Raw genomic sequence first — 17,191 nt, forward strand, 5'->3', positions numbered from 1 at the left:
GACATATAAATGCAATACACAAACATAGCAAGCACATATACTAATTGATGCCACTGCCTTCCACCCATGTCTTTGTTTTGTCTGAATGTTGCTTTGTCCATACCCTTTGTCCTTTCCTCTTTTTATTTTGTTACTTGTTAGAAACTATGGAGTACTCACTATTAACCCAGAAAAGGAATGAGCAAAATTAGAATCCAGAGACTCACTATTCAGACCAATACTATACTTTTCAGATTATTCTAGTTTATTAGTAATTTTAGAAACTGTGAAGTACTCACTATTTAGACCAATATTGCTGAATTTAATTTAGATTACTTTCTAGATTGTTATGCAGAGAGACTCCTATTTGACTCCTATTTTGAGGCCAAAACATCATCAGTGACCCCTCACACCCCCACCATGGACTATTCTCCCTGCTGCCCTCTGGAAAGAGGTTCCGCAGCATCCGGTGCAGGTCCACCAGGTTCCGAAACAGCTTTTTCCCACTTGCCATCAGACTGCTGAACTCTTAACTGGACTGCACTCAAAAACTGGTCTCCACTTCATACCTTGCACATATACATAGCTAAATAACTTCTATTTTACTGTCATTCCTGCACTTTATATTTTATATTCATATTTATATTCATATTTTATACTGTATTTTATTTTATTCTGGAGTAACCTCACAACATTGGAACCTCAAAACATTGTCCTGAGCCATATGCAACGAAATTTCGTTCTGTATACACCCTGTTCATGCAAAATGACAATAAAGTCAGTCTAAGTCTATTATTGCAACCCAGAAAACTAATTAGAACGATATTAGAATCCAGAAAAAATTCTTCCAGAACAGGAACACTTAGAAACTTATTATTACTTAAAAACTGTGGAATACTCATTAGTTTTACAAATTTAGAAAGTCCAGAGAATACTTACTTATAAGTAAGTTAGTTGAGCTGCTTGAACAGGGATTAGAACAAACTTAGAATCCAGCAATTCTGGACAAGAATGGAGTACTTATACTTATTTAGCAACCCACATCAGGAGTATCTAGTTTATATACTTTAGATCAACATGATCAGATTTTTTTTTCTTCTTTTCCTTTGGTTTGTTATTTTGTGTAAAGTATGTTGAATTTCCTTGTTGCAAATGTGCTATGTAAATAAAATTGCCTTGCCTTGCAATTACAATATGAACTACAGTATGAACTCTAAATATGGTATAGCTGGCAAGAAATTATTAATAAATTTTTAATCATCCCTAGCGTAGACACAGGCTAGAGCTACAGATATGGTGTAAAGTTTGCCAACCACAGTAACAAAGCGACCATTGACATTGTGATGTGGTTTCAGAGGAATGAAGTGTACTGATTTACTGATTAAAATGTCAGTCTTTTCAATAAATCCTGTTTCCTAGAGCCTTTCCCTAGAAGATTGAATGTCATCTGTCCAACCCAACCTCTCTTTAAAACGATACACTCAGATCCTTGTGAATGTGTTTCAGTAAGGAAGGCTACATCAGAGTGGATGATGGGATGATTTTAGACTTTTCACATTAGCAAACTAATATTACTAGGAACTGTAAAAAAATATTTACAGAGCCATGCATGCTCCTTGGAAGTTTGAAAACTTGAATGCAGCTGAACATGTTGGGTGCTGGAATCTGGTCTTGTTGGGAGCTGTTTTTTCCACCGGGAGGAGCCATGAGGTTGGGGTCTGTTTAAGGGCGGCTCCCACGCACCGGTGCGTAATTGGCATAATCATCGCCAGCATAAGAGGAGCGGGCGGCGGGTTCTCCAGCGCCAGAGTGTTATGCCAGTAATGGTGCTTCTTCGTGATGCAGTGTATTCTTCTTGTGAGGACCCTGTTCTGGCCTTTGGATCTTCCTCCCTCGTGACGACGTGGTTATAGAACTCGGGCAACCAGTGGGTCTATACCCACTGGTCTGATCCCAAGCAGTTTTCCGAAAGCTCCAGCTGGCAGCCGGACCTCTCCTCCGTTTTCCTCCACGCCCATACTTACCTGTCTGCCCTAACACAACTCTCCCATCCGCACCTCGGAGAATACTCCAGCCTTCGGATCCCGGACCCGACTCCTCTGCCTTCCAGGCTCCAGACCCCCAACCTGAGTTACCCCCGGCAGATGCACCTCACCTCATCCAGTAAGCTCGTTCCTGAATTAGTTTTGTTCCAGGTTACATTCCACTTACCTCTCCTCTTACCTGCCTCCAGCACAAAGACGATCCCGATCAAGTCACTTCAAGAAATCATTTACCAAACCACATATTTATTTATTTGAAAAGGAAATAAACTTTATTCATCTGATTCTTTGTATTTCTGCATGTGGGTCAAGCGTGTAGCATCAAATATGACAGAACATCAATTAAAAAAAATATTTACATCATAAAACAGAAGGGTTTGCAAGTTAATTTTGAGGAAAAAAAGTTAGATAAGGATAAAATCATCACCTTATGTTACGTCCACAAAGGGCCAACATATTTGAGGACACAAAGACAAAAATGAGGATTCAAAAGTAATTTTTATTTCAACTCTCTCGACCTTTTTCTTTAAGATGAGCTTCTTTTGATTTTTCTGTGAAGAAAAAGAGAGAATTAAATCCTCGGTTCCCCGTGTCCCAAAAAAAAGAAAACAAAAATCCCAAAGTATAAACAGAAAGTTGGACCTGATGAGCCGATCAAAAAGAACAAAACGGTACAGCAGGGGGCCAACCCTATACAGGGCCGTCGAAGCCCCTGCTAGTACCGGACTACAAGGAAAAAGAAACTTCTGCTAAAGAAAAATCAAAAACAGGACAACCGGTCCCACCAGGTCAAAAATTACAACAAAAAAAAACATCAACCAAACAAACGGCTAACAAAAACTACCGCGTGGCAGGCTGGAGACGTGCGCACCGCGTCAGAACGCATCCTGGGTGTTTGTTGGGAGGGGGCGTCGCGCTTTACCTGGCGCAACCCAGCCTATTTATAGGCGGTCCAACAGCGTCACAAATTAACGGACCAAATTACAAGAAAGAATTATCAAAACTCCAAATTATATTAAACAACAACAAAAAAAATCATACAACTGACTTCTATACAAAATGATCCAAGTGAAAAAAAAATAGACAGAAATAAATACAATGTGCCAAAGCAAATAACACCTTATACAGAATATCTGTTCATTCTTTTGGATACAGCAAGCTGGAGAGCAGGAGATCTTCAAGGCTTTAGAAACACCAAACAGTGCTGGGTTTAAAAGCCTGCACTGCTGACAACTAATTGAAGGCCAAGTGTAGCTTTGAAGAGTGCCTCTTTGTCCAGTGGATGAGGAAGGGAGCTTAGTAGAGCTGCTTGGTATTCCCACTGAGGCTTTCTGTCTTTGGCTGCCATATGGGAGAGAGAAAACAGCCATATAAGTACTTAAGTAAAGTTTATATTTACACATGAATCCTCTCAGCTTTGCCTTAATTCAGTGGAAAAACAATATCCAGGCTGAAGCAAGGCTACCAGTATAAGCACTTATGCAAAGTTCATATTAGCAATGGAAATTTCAACCTTGGCAGGACTGTGCAGGAGACAGTGCGTAGTGCCTCTGCAGCTGCTTAAACTAATTTCTCTAGGTTTTGAGTGTGGTGTAGTGTGAACAGTGTAGTGCAAGGTGTGACAACAAAAACACTGAAAGTGTTTCACTTCATCCAAAGCATTTACTGCTTTTTTTTTCTCAGCGGTTCCTGTAGAAAGTCAGCAGAACAAGTCATAATCATAAAGTTTTGCTTAACATTTCTGATTGCATCTTTAATCTTATTAAAATTGAAGGTTTATAGTACTGATGAAGATTAATATGCTTTGTAATCCAGCATAAAGAATCATACAAATTTAATATATGTAACTGCCTTTGATCTTTCCCATAATCAGTTTTATCCCTAAACAGCTTTGGTCCCATTGTTAGAGAGAAGAATGACTAAAGGACTGTAAACTGTTGAGAGAATTTGTTGTTGAAGAATTAAGACTAATCCAGTTTTAAGTACAGGTCTCCATCACTCAACACCGCCATTATGTCTGAGCGACAAAATTCAGAAAATATAAAGAACCGTGTTGCTTTATTTACAGTGCTAACATCATACAGCACTGGGTGGTGTCTTTGTGCCTACTATACTCTTTGCTGGTACATTTCAGCCAAGATCTTTGACTAGCTAGTTAAAAATCTTTGACTAGCTAGTTAAAGATAGTCGACTTAGAGATAGTCAAAGATATCATTGATAGTCTTTTGATGAAATAGACTATAGATACTACCCATGCTATACTATCGATGAGATAGCATCTTTGAGAAAGGTTGAGGTATAAATGTCACACTCGTAAGTCGGTGTACAATGAACTTTCGTGGGTTTTCCCACATCATAATTATTCTGATTCTAAGTCATATTTGGATGATCTTTTCTAATAGTATTTTTTTTCAGTTGCTTTGGTTCATTTCTCTAAACAGAACTGAAATTCTCAAAACCACTTGTTCAATCTTCAAATCATTGTACCACTGGAGCACATCTAAAAAAAATTTATCATTTCTGTCAGCAACTTCCAAATGCTTTTGTACAATTTTATGCTTTTTCCAAATGTTGGTGACTTTTGTCAAATTGATCGAAATGTATTATAAAGTCTCTCTTGACCTACACAATGTTTAACCATAATTTCATTGCATAAGTGTTAATATGTAAAATGCTTGAACAGGTTGTAATTATGTGTAGAACATATTTCTATAATTTTTTATTTGACTTTCTCTTTGATCTGGAACATTGCTCTCAGATGAATCATTACTTTCACCAACGTAAGTAAAAGTGAAGCACTAGATCAGTTAATGATCAACCAGTTATCTGAAATAGCTCAAAGGTACATCAACAGGCAACATAGCCACAATGTCCCATTTGAGGCAATGAAAGGACAAAGATTTGGATAGGGTCAAAAGCCACAGAGACCAAGGAGAGTGAGGTTGTAACAGAGGAAGGCGTGACAGGGCAAGACAGAAGAAGAATCAGAAGAAGCTGAGGACATATCCCAGTTTCCATCACTCCAACATCATCAGAATATGATTTGCGACCCACAACAGGAATTTGATGGAGTTGCTCTCGTCCTGCTTTTCATTCCTTAACCCCACTGAGGTGTTTTCATTAGCTAGTTGATGAAGACAACTCTAATTCCTCAAATTCCATAAGACAGTTTCAATGTAAAGTTTTTTATTGAAACTGTCTTATGTTCCCATTTCTATTTTTTTCCTTTAATGCATTTTTCAAATCATTTTTGACATTTGCAAAACAGTAAGTGCCTTTCTCAAAACAATACATACAAACAGGAAAATATTTTTGCAGACATCAATAGAAGTGCTGGGAGGAGATGGAGGAGCTCGATTTGTTTCACTGATTATCTGTCTCATACCATACTGTCACAATAAGAAATCTAGACTGTCAAGTTGAGTCAGCAATTTATTTTAATGTGGTTGTTTGCATGCATAATTCTTGGTTTCTTGTTTTACATTTGCTTGTATAAAAAAGGGCTTTATGAATAAACTCTGACTAATGGATATCCAGGGCTGCACTGTTGCTTTGCAGCAAGAAGCTCCTGCATTCGATTCCCAGTCTTTCTGCATTGAGTTTGCATGTTTTCCCAATGCATTCAATGCATTCATTCTCTAGGTACTCCAACTTCCTCCCACAATCCAAAAACATGACTATTATGTTAATTGGTGTCTCTAAATTGTCCTTACATATGTGTGCGTGCGTCTGTGTGTGCCTGGTTGTTTGTCCTGTGTGTCTTTGGACTGGCAACCTGTCCAGAGTATACTCTGCTGGAGATAGGCAGCAGCAACTCTCATGACTGCACAAGAATATGCATGTTATTCTTGTGGAAAAATAATCTATTCATGGAAACAGGAAGTTTCAAGCTTCACTAGCTGGCTGTGGAATTTTTTGTATTTGTCTGGATTGTAACATAGCATAACATATGAGATTTGCGTACCAAATAACTTCCTGCAAAGCTGTCCATCTGGATAAATGAACATCTAACCAGTGCATTCTGGGAGATTAGACTCAGCCTACTTGGCTAAATTCAATATTTACCAAAGAGGCTGCTGTCAACACTCCTACTGCTATTCTGCGTATGCATGTGTGCGTGCGTGTACGTGCGTGTATGACAGAGAGAGAAGAGAGGAGGGGGATTCTGCACTGCTTGTGGTTTCAATTTTTAGATAAAATAAATACTGAAGATACTGAAACATTTTCCAGTAACAGAATTATTTAGAAATATTATTCAAATGTGTATTATTTTTACTAGTGCTGACATTAAAATATATAGCTGGAAAAAGAAGTGATGATTTGCACTGCTGGATTTCACAAAGTTGTGGTGATTTCACAGAACAGCAGAACAGCATGGATTACCTGGGTTATTCTGTTCTGAGCAATGCACTGAAAGCGACTGAGAAAAACAGTTAAAAGCTATGAAGAAAAATGGTTAGTTTTTATTTTCTTTTTTAGGTCACAAAAACCACAATAATCAATGGATAAACTACAAAACTCTGGTGGTTAAGTACATTTTCACTGATTGCTGCAAAGCTTATGACTCAAAAGTTAAGTTGAGGTTTTCAGCTTTGTTTGAGCCAGTATTTTACTGCTATAAACCGATAAGCCATGATGAATTCCATGAAGGATGGGTAGTGAAGTGTAATGAGGGTTTATTGGTTGTCTATAAATATGTCTCTCTGAGATGTTGAAGTGAAAACTCTGGTACCCAGTGCTTAGATGAGCAAAAATATAATTTTTTTCAGGCAAGAAAATAATGCAGGTACACATGATCTGGAGAAAATTATAACCAATAATAATAATAATAATAATAATAAATTCTATATCCAATATATGTTATGCATGTTTTCACATGGGATATATGTGTATCACATACAAACATTTGTATAACATATTTTATATATGATATATGAATATTTGGAATGTTTCATGGTAAAAAAAAATGCTTCCCAAGCTTTTCAGGACTTACATACGCTCTCTGGCCACTTTATTAGGTACACCTGTCCAACGGCTCATTAACTCAAATGTCAAATCAGCCAATCACAAAGCAGCAACTCAATGCATTTAGGCATGTAGACATGGCCAAGACTATCTGCAGTTCAAACCAAGCATAACAATGAGGGAGAAAAATGATTTAAGTGACTTTAAACATGGCATGGTGCCAGACGGGCTGGGCTGAGTATTTCAGAAACTGCTGATCTACAAGGATTTTCACGTCCAACCTTATCTTTACAGGGTTTACAGAGAATAGCCCAAAAAAGAGAAAATAGAACTGCCTCTCAGTGAGAGGCAGTTCTATGGGCGCAAATATCTTGTTGATACCAGAGGTGACAGGAGAATGGCCAGACTGGTTCAAGCTCATAGAACAACAGTAACTCAAATAACCACTCGTTAAAACTGAGATATGCAGAAGAGCATCTCTGAACTCACAACACATCAACCTTTGAGGTGCTGGATGGACTACAGCAGCAGAAGACCACACCGAGTGGCACTCCTGTCAGTCAAGAACAGGAAGCAGAGGCTACAATTAACACAGTCTCTCCAAAATTGGACAATAGAAGATTGGAAAAAAATATTGCCTGGTCTGATAAGTCTCAATTTCTGCTGCGACACTCGGATGGTAGGGTGAGAATTTGGCATCAACAACATGAAGGCATGGATCCATCCTGCCTTATATCAACGGTTCAGGCTGGTGCAATGGTGTGGGGGATATTTTCCTGACACACTTCGGCCCATTAGTACCGACTGAGCATCGTGTCAACACCACAGCCTATTGTTGCTGACCATGTCCATCCTTTTATGACCACAGTGTACCCATCTTCTGATGGATACTTCCAGCAGGATAACGTGCCATGTTATAAAGTGCGAATCATCTCAGACTGGTTTCTTGAACACGACAATAACACTACTGGTTTCACTGAACTCAAATGGCCTCCACAGTCACAGATCTAAATTCAATAAAGCACCTTTGGGATTTGGTGAAACGGGAGATTTGCATCATGGATGCGCAGCCGACAAATCTGCAATGATGATGCTATCATGTCAATATGAACCAGACTCACTGAGGAATGTTTCCAGTACCTTGTTGAATCTCTGCAACGAAGGGTTAAGGCAGTTCTGAAGGCCAAAGGGGGTCCAACCTGGTACTAGCAAGATGTACCTAATAAAGTGGCCAGTGAGTACATACCAAAAGAGTTCAGTAGTGTTTTTTGGTAACTTCTTACATTCCACCCTCAGTTGTTGTTGACACTGCATGGGATGTCATCAGTTTGGTTGTTGCTAAGATACAAACACAATACATTTGTGACAATAGTGATTCTAACCATAATTCACTTTCTGCTACACTGCCAACATTTCAAAAGATTGTCAGCTGCTCTTCAAGAGAAAATAACACACTGGATTTGTTTTATATAAATGTCAAATATTTATATATAAGCAAGAGCTCCTCTGGGTAAATCAGATCAAAACCTTGTTTTTCTCTGCTCAGGGTATATTATTCTGAGCATAGCTTGTTAAGTATGTACCCTAATAAACTACTATTCTTCTCATATGTCCATCTTTGATGAATTTCCAAAAATGTCAGCTTCTGAAATAAGAGCAACGTATAACAAAATTTATTTTTAATCATCCAAAAGCTGCCATTCCTAGTGTTTATGTCATGAATATGCTCATCTGTACTCACAAAGAACCAGTCTTATTTACAAAATCTCCTGGTTTCCCATGTTTATTTATTGTAATGATCTGAACTTCCGACAAATGTTTGTTTTCTGAACCATCTTCTGGCACCACAGCAGAGAAAAGGGGGACAAGAAAGGACAGACAGGAGTAAAGGACTCCTGTCCTTTGTTCCCATCTCCATCCTGTCTTTTCTTTTACTTTGAATAGACAGGATGGATCTTCCAGGCCTATCCACAACCATGATTGGGGATAGGCCTGGAATACCAAGCACCAATGCCTACTCTCTGCCGTCCTTCTCATTTCCAGAGCAGGTTTCCATGGCAACACAATGGGAGGTCAGAGGTCAGGTGTAATAATTAGACATCAATTCTACACTAAAAGTACAATGAAGAACAAGCAGTGACCTGGTTTCACCAGCACCAGCAGTGAGCTGATAAGCATGAGTTTGCCATTGATGTGTGTGTGTGTGTGTGTGTGTGTGTGTGTGTGTGTGTGTGTACCATGTATTTAATACTATGTGATGACCATTTTCTGGACACGTTGTGAAATTGTGGGGACGTACCAAAGCCTGGTCCCTACAGAAATCTGTTATAGGGTTAGGGATAGGCTAGGCGTTAGGCTCAGAAATGAATGGAAGTCAATGGAAAGGCCCTGCAAAGATAGACAAGTGCGTGTGCGTGGGTGCGTGTCTGTGTATGTGTGTTTACTGAGGAATAACAGAAATTATCTGTTAACGCTCTCTGGTGATGACATTTACAGCACTGAGTCTGTACTCAGTGCTGAGGAAGATGATGATGGATCTAGAAAGATGCTGCAGGATGAAGATGAGCACTTCCCTAAAATTTGCCAGATGGTTCATTTGACATAACTGGCACTTTTCCAAAGGAGATCGCCATTTAAAGTGCAGCTCTAGGAACAAACAGGCTGTTTTATCTTTTAATTTGATCATTTTACAAGATCCAAATACAGATAAATGTAATTCTGAAATACATTTTTCCTGGGCATTGATGCTAAAGACATGATAAAGTTCATAATTTAGTGTGTGTTCTATTAAAAATACACAGAGGGTTATGCTGGGAGTTGTCCATTTAATCTTATTTTTGAAAACTATTTGTTTTTCTTTTTGAAATATATTTAAAAAAAGCACCTGAATGTTAGTACTAGAAGTAGTACAAGCGCACAGCCCTAAAAATTCTACTTGATGAGGGGTGACCAAAGTTACCAAGAGAGTTCACTTGGCAACTTTCTTGGAGAATTTGTTTGTTCCAATCATTAAAATGTATTCTCATGTTCTAAATAAAACTAAATAAAAGTGAAGACCAGACATTACAACTCTTTACGTTTCTTCTTCTGTGTGAGCAACTTAAAAAATCTGGATGTAAAATTGTTTCTTGGGGTGTCATGTCCTCAAATTCTATTGCCTTGTTGGAGTTGACATTCAGATAAACTCCTCTACAAAATGACCACACAGACAAGAGGGCTTACGTTGACTCTTTACTGAAGCCAGGTGGGATAGGGTAAAACTGAGAACATACAAACTTTCCATTGACTTCCATTCATTTCTGAGCCTAATGCCTAGCCTATCCCCAACCGTAAAGCAGTAGCAAACAAAACAGCATTTAAATGTCAGCATTATAATAAATTTGCTCTAAAGAAAATATTTAGCTCAAAGCTGTGAAAGTTTTTATAAAAGAAATGCTGCTTTCTGACAAACACCTAAATTATTCTTGATCAAAAAAATATCAATTGCAAAATTGCAAAACAGTGTTTTCAAAGACCAACACAATCTTTAAGAAGTGGCAGTGTTACTGAGAGAAAGCCATGCTTTGTATTTTCCTGCCTTGTCTCCTTTTAATGGCATCATAAAACACCGGCAGACTATTAAATGTAGTACCAAAATTCCGCCTCTAGGTGACACCAACCAAACACTTCCATAACAAATCTGTGCAATGTCAACAAACTGACATGCAACAAAACACTCCCCATCTGAAACACTAAGTGTTTCACCTTTTACAACATTTTCAAACATATAACAGATAATGCTTAGGAAGAAATAAGCACTCACAGGTCATAAGAATAACTTTATGGCATCTACTTTTTCCACTCTCACCTGAACTTTCTGAACAAGCCCATATTTATTGGAGTACACCTCAGCAATGATGCCCATAGGCCAGCCGTTGCATTTCACTACATTGTCTCTTAGGAGTACAACATCTCCTGGTTTTAAGCTTCTGTGTTCAGATGTCCACACACACATCTAAGTCAATATATGAAAACAGCAATCCCATGCTGAGAATGACGGATGGGAGATCTGCCATTTTTTGAACTTCACACCTTCCTCTTAGCTTTATACATAGCTAACCCTAACACTCAAAGATGAGCTTACTCACGCATAGTTTGCATCCTAGGATCCAAAAACCTGCAGATCTGATGACTCCTTCGGTAAAATGCCTTTCTTGATGTCGAGTCTCTTCACGGTAATCACAAACTATCAGGGTGGTGACAGGATGAAGGCCAGGTAGAATTAGGTAGATCTTTCTTTTTCAGATCCCAAACTTACTTTATGAAGACGAGCTCTGGTCCTTATGACTCCCTTCTTGTTCAAAGACCACAGTGGGTGGTTCTTTGGAATGCTTTGAAGTAGTTCCAGCTCTTCTCCAAAGACTTCATGTTGAACAGTTTTGAGGATGACTGTAGTGCTGTGGTTGAGAATATGCACTGACAGATGTGGGGGGACACAAATTCTACCTTTTAGACTCAGTTGAGACATCACTCTGTCCTTTTCTGAAACATTGAATGATATGAATTAAAGCACCAAGTGTAGAGCTGTAACATGTTTTTTACGTCCACACTGTGCAGATTATCTCTTCTTTACAGTTCCTTGCCAAATGTAGAGCTTTGCAACACTTGCAGAATTTGCTGCTATTCTATTTCTTCAGAATTGCCTTTCTTTCTTGAATGAGCATTCCCTTGAAGCCTCTACATTTAGAAAGATGAGATTTTTTGTGTAGCACACGTTTGGCTGGGTCATCTGTTGTAATGGGTTTACTTACAGATGAAATGCTGGTTTGTGTAGAGCCACTGTGCTGTCCAGGTAATGACTTAGTAAAGTCCCAGCCTTCAGTACAGCTAGGGGTTTATGACCATCAGGAGTTGCCTAATGGTCATATTGAATTGAATCAATTGAATATGTTCAATTGAGTCATTATTTAATGTTATCAGCATAAACCTGGGTCAGGTCTCATTATTCTGTTCTCCTTGTGTGTTTGCCAACACAATTTAGCAGTAAGCCCAACTCCAATAAAATGGACACTTGATGCAGGTTCTTTACTTCCGCTTTATTCTGGTGACCCAAGTACTCGTATGACATGGAGTAAACTGTAACATAAATAAAATAGCTGAACTTATTATGAGTACAAAAAAGTTATAACAAAAAACACATTCTTAACAAATAAGGTATTAAATAAAATCTACTCTTGAATATTAAATGAAAACTTACAGACGGTGATGTCGATGGCGTAAACAAAAGGCTGATTGTGACAGATTCACCTCCTCATGTGTGACTGAGCAAAACAATCCCAACGAAATGGCTGACTTTCTGTCCCAGACCTACCTTGACCTTCAAAATAAAAGCCTAACACGAAATTTAAAGCTAAGAACCTATTTTACAATAAATTAAAGGGCAGAACACTCATTCTTGCTTGATTACACACAAAGTTCACAAAGAAGTTGAATGGAGGATAGGAAACCCTGTGTTGCTCTATTTAAATCCTGATGTAGGACACTTCTCTTGTAAATAGAATAGCAACTTCTGCACAACAAGGCATGTGAGGCTAAGTAACTTAGACCTAGTAGATCACCATCCGTCTTTGCTGCCTCTATCTCCCTTTAAACATCTCCCAGTTCTCTTAATTTGCGGTGGTATTTATTGGAGTTTTTGGGAAAACTCTCCAACCTTCTCAATCACCTTTGAAGGCCCATAACACTCATTTAGTCTATCCTGAACTGAGTATGGACTCAGGGGTAATTCCCATGTACCATTCCCCAGCCATTTAACTAAAAGATTGAGCTGTTCATTGGCTGAGAGGCTTAAATTACTGATGTCAGTCAGAAAGGATGCTCTCCAGGCCCTACAGCATTCAGGATGGTCATTGAACTGTGTGAGACCAGAGGACACTAGTTTATGTCGAGCAATGAACCAGACATGCATTTACTTTCATCCCCTTGACTCATTTGTGGACCATTATTTGCATAAATGGCATTCTGTGACAGAGGAGAGTTGTCAGCCCTGTTTCTATAGTCTGTAGAAAGTTTCTGTTAGATTTGCAAAAGAATTTGTGTTTTGCTCAATTTTTGGCATAGATTTTCTGCCGAATCTTGACTGCTTTGTGAAATGGTTATTGGATCCAACCGCCATGGTTAGATTCTGTGCCTGTGTTGCTATGGCAGGTTCTGAGTTTGGCTGGAACTGGGAATGTCAATTCTGGTGCACAGAGTCTTTGATCAGAGTCACGTATAGGTTCATGTTGGGTTGGTTGCAGGTCTGTATCACATGAATAAGTTTTTATTTTAGGCATTTCAAGAGTGCCTTCCCTTTGGATAGCTCCTTCTACATATTATTTTGTGTGTAATTCTGGATGCTCATTTGTAACGTCTATTTCACTGAAGGTTTTTGTTATGTTGTTCCACAGCTGACTCGAAAACTTCTGCCTTAGCCTCTGCAGTTGCAGCCTTTTTCTGTGAACAAACCTTATCCAGTGAAGCCTCTAAATGTGCTTTTTTTTATGGATTCAAGGATGCAAGGACTCATTGTCATACTACCTTGCTTGTTTGTGGTAAAAATTTGGACTCAGGTCCCAGATTAAGAAAGTTACTACACAAAAAATAAATAAATATTAAAGTAATTATGTGATATATATAGGTGTGTGTGTCTGTGTGTCTGTTGGGGTGCACGCGAGCATGTGTGTGTGCAAATAATTTGTAAGATGAATCTGTCTTAGGTGCAGCTTGAGTTCAGCAGTCTGACAGCTGAAGGGAAGAAACTGTTCCTCAGCCTGGTGGTCTTGCTCCAGATGCTCCTCAGCCTCTTGCCTGAGGGGAGCAGCTAGAACAGTCTATGTGCAGGATGGGTGGAGTCCATTATGAGAAGCGCCATTCTTCTTCATCGTGCTGTGTAGAGGTCCGAGGTGGAGGAAAGGCTCCCCACATTCCTCTGTGCAGCCTTAACTCTGCAGAGCCATCCCCTCAGCAGCAGTACAGCTGCTATCAACTATCACATTTATACAATATGATGTATGTTTATAAAATGTAATTTATACAACATAATTATCACGTTTGTACAATATATTATCATCTTTGTAGAATATGATAGTGTGATAGCCTAATAGTGCTCGAAAATTAATTTTTCTCTGTGATAGCAATTCTGTAGCTCAATAATCAAACCGTGATTATTAAAGTAGCTGCTTAACTCATATTTGCTAATGCTATCTAAGAATCTGTTAAAACGTTGCTGTGGAAATCTTGTGCAACTAATATTTCCAGTACACATTTCATCAGGTGCTAACTCATCCAGCGTATATGTATATTAGTGGAAGACACTCACACTCACGCACTTAAAAATGTATTATTCAGTAGGCCTTTAAGTATTTGTCTGCCTAAAGTAATACAACAATTACATATTAAAACTCTGAAGTTTAGAAACTGTGCATAACTCAGTGAAATAAAAAATTTCCAAATTGCTACAGGTTGTTTTGTAGATGCATCATCATCACAGACTCCTTAGAGTGAGTTAATTGTTTCATTATAACAATTCATGTTATAATGAAATGTAAAAAGGGTATCACATTTCATCTCTTGTATACACTAAACCTGTGTTCTGGCCACCAGGAACAACAGAGAGTGGTACAGATGGGAAAAGTACACCATGTGACTTTCAGTGAAATATGCTGTAAAATAGTGCTGGCCGCAGCAGAGAACAACGCAGAGGAAGAGGGAGATGTCGTAGCTTAAACACTATCTGCTGTGGTAGCACAGACAGCTTGTTCAACCTCTGTTTACACCCCAAATCTGGTCCCATTCTCAGTGAGTCATTATCAGCCTCGCTTTGCCCTGCTTTATCACTCTCCCAGATAGTGAAGTGTGGGAGAGTACATATTTACCAATACTTTGTGAGAAATGCCACAATTACTTGTCACTGAATAGACATCTTTGCTACAACAGTCAAAGACAGTCTCTCACCTACAAAACCACAATATGAGATGAAGAAATCAGAAACCATTTAGTGATTTCCATTTGAAACTGAGCAACAAATGATTACTAAGTAATCAATCAGTAAATTTCAGTACAGACATTCTTACATATGTGTAATTAACGGAAACCAATGACAATATTTTATGCATCACTGTATAAAATATATGCAATATATGAGTGTTTGGTCTCATATAAATTGATATGTTAATAAATGCACCAAAATATAAGTTCCAAAACAAGTGTATAGATAAAATATATTAAAGAAGACATATGAAAAATCCACTTTTTTTTGCCCTTAAATAATTTTTTACGTGTACTTTGTGTGTTTAGGAATGCAAAAAATTACATTTATTCTCTCCCGGTGCTGCTTAGATAGCTTTATATTCTTTTTGGGTCATATTTTTCAGTCTGTTCATTTTTCTCTATTTGCCAGTTCCATTTGCTATGGAACTGCTAAGCAAGGTCATGCTCCCGGCTAATCTGGAGTTTTATAAATCCACCATTCTTTTTCCTCACAGCAATTGTGTATTCCAAGTTCAATTATGCCAAAGTTGCAAGGAAACAAGACAAAATGTTCAGTTTTAGTATGTATTAACACACAAGATTCCTTACATTGCCCCACGGCAATGTAAAGAGTTGGGTTTTGCTGAGGTTGATAGGTGAGAGGCAGTGCCTAATTTGTGACATTACATTGGTACGTTGTTTTTGAAATGGGTTGTTTTCCAAACACCAAAAAACAACTTATTGCCAAAAAAATGGCTGGATAGTTTTTTAAAGCACTTTAGTTGTGCAGTAGAACCAGTACTTACATTTCAACCATGCTAGTAAAAAACGTGCAAATAGTAAATTTTGAATATGTCCCCTTGATATTTAACAATGTAAAGTAAATTTAAGGAAAAACACTGGAGCTTTTTTAAGCTGCATGTTTGTAATTACCATTTTCAGGAATTCCATGTTGATTTTACTGCTGTTTGCCTCCATTTCACTAATGATTGAAAGAAAGAATTTAACAACATATTCATTTAACTGTACCTCTGTACCACACTTAACAGATGAGTCAGTGAGCAGCAGCTCTAACCCCGATACCAGCATAATCTTTAACCCCTGTCCCAGTGAAAAGATGAGTAAGAGTGTGTTGTCATGAACTGAGGTGTGAGGTAGTGAGGCAGCAAGTAGTAGACCCAGGATGAGAGGAATAAATGTGATTTTAATGATGAGTAATCCAAAACAAATAGTCCAAAGCGCCAGGCTGCACTGCTGAGCGGAAGCCAGGGCTCAACACAGGTAGCAACTGGAATGTAGACGAAGGACTGAAGCACACATACAACAAGGACCCGACAAAGACGCAGAGACACAGGGGACACTAAACACACAAGAGGTAATCAGGGAACAAGACACACCTGGGAACAATCAAAGGGAGACAGGACAACATGGAGACTCAGACACAGAAAACTCGAAATAAATACACAAAAACAGCTCCTGACGTGTTCAATCTATGTGGATTTTTCCTGTCTCTCTATTCTTTTTACAATTACACAAACAAAAACAATGTATTTATTACTTACAGATATTCAAACAATCTTTACAAAATTTACACACATAGCAGGGAGTGATAAACTCAGAATTCTGACTTTAAACTCCTCTTCCGAAGGATTAGGGTCACGGAAAAAACAATAATAATTCTGAGATTAAAGTCAAAGTCAGAATTCTGAGATTAATCTCAGAATTCTTTTTTTTTCAGTGGCCCTAATCCTCTTTCGTATAAAAGTGATCAAAGCAAATATAAATTCAATTCAAATAGTCACTTGATGCACCATGGGTTTCTGGCTTACATAGTACCAAAAAGTCAAAAATTTCTTTGTTTTTCCATAGTTGCAAAGCTGACTGACTGGATAGACTGACTTTGTGAAGTGACTGGCTGGATAGACTGGTAAAAAACCACGTGACCACCCACGTGCATAATGAGCTACCTAAAACCTATGTATTTATACTGTGAAACTCCCATGTCCCAATCTGAAATTAACCAATTAAGTGAATTACTAGCCAAAAAACTTATTCTAAATAACTACAATTAAACAAAAATTCTAGTTATCAAGAAAATAAGCAAATAAAAATAAATTATAAGATTTAACTGAAAATAAAGAAATAGCTCCTACATTGGGGAACAACTTCCTTCCCTTTCTTAGGATCATTGATACGTCACAAGGTGACATCTTGCA

General features: G+C 38.2%; 1 long non-coding RNA gene across 1 annotated transcript; it reads right to left on the reverse strand.

Moving 5' to 3' along the window:
* Positions 1–2,500: 2,500 nt before the first annotated feature.
* On the reverse strand, positions 2,501–11,925 carry LOC114152724 (uncharacterized). Its single transcript, XR_003597215.1, has 2 exons — positions 11,114–11,925; positions 2,501–3,362 (listed from the first exon to the last, which is right to left on the reverse strand). It is a non-coding gene; the product is annotated as an uncharacterized LOC114152724 (long non-coding RNA).
* Between the last annotated feature and the right edge of the window lie 5,266 nt (positions 11,926–17,191).

The sequence above is a fragment of the Xiphophorus couchianus genome, chromosome 11 (assembly GCF_001444195.1).
Source record: "Xiphophorus couchianus chromosome 11, X_couchianus-1.0, whole genome shotgun sequence".
NCBI lineage: Eukaryota > Metazoa > Chordata > Actinopteri > Cyprinodontiformes > Poeciliidae > Xiphophorus > Xiphophorus couchianus.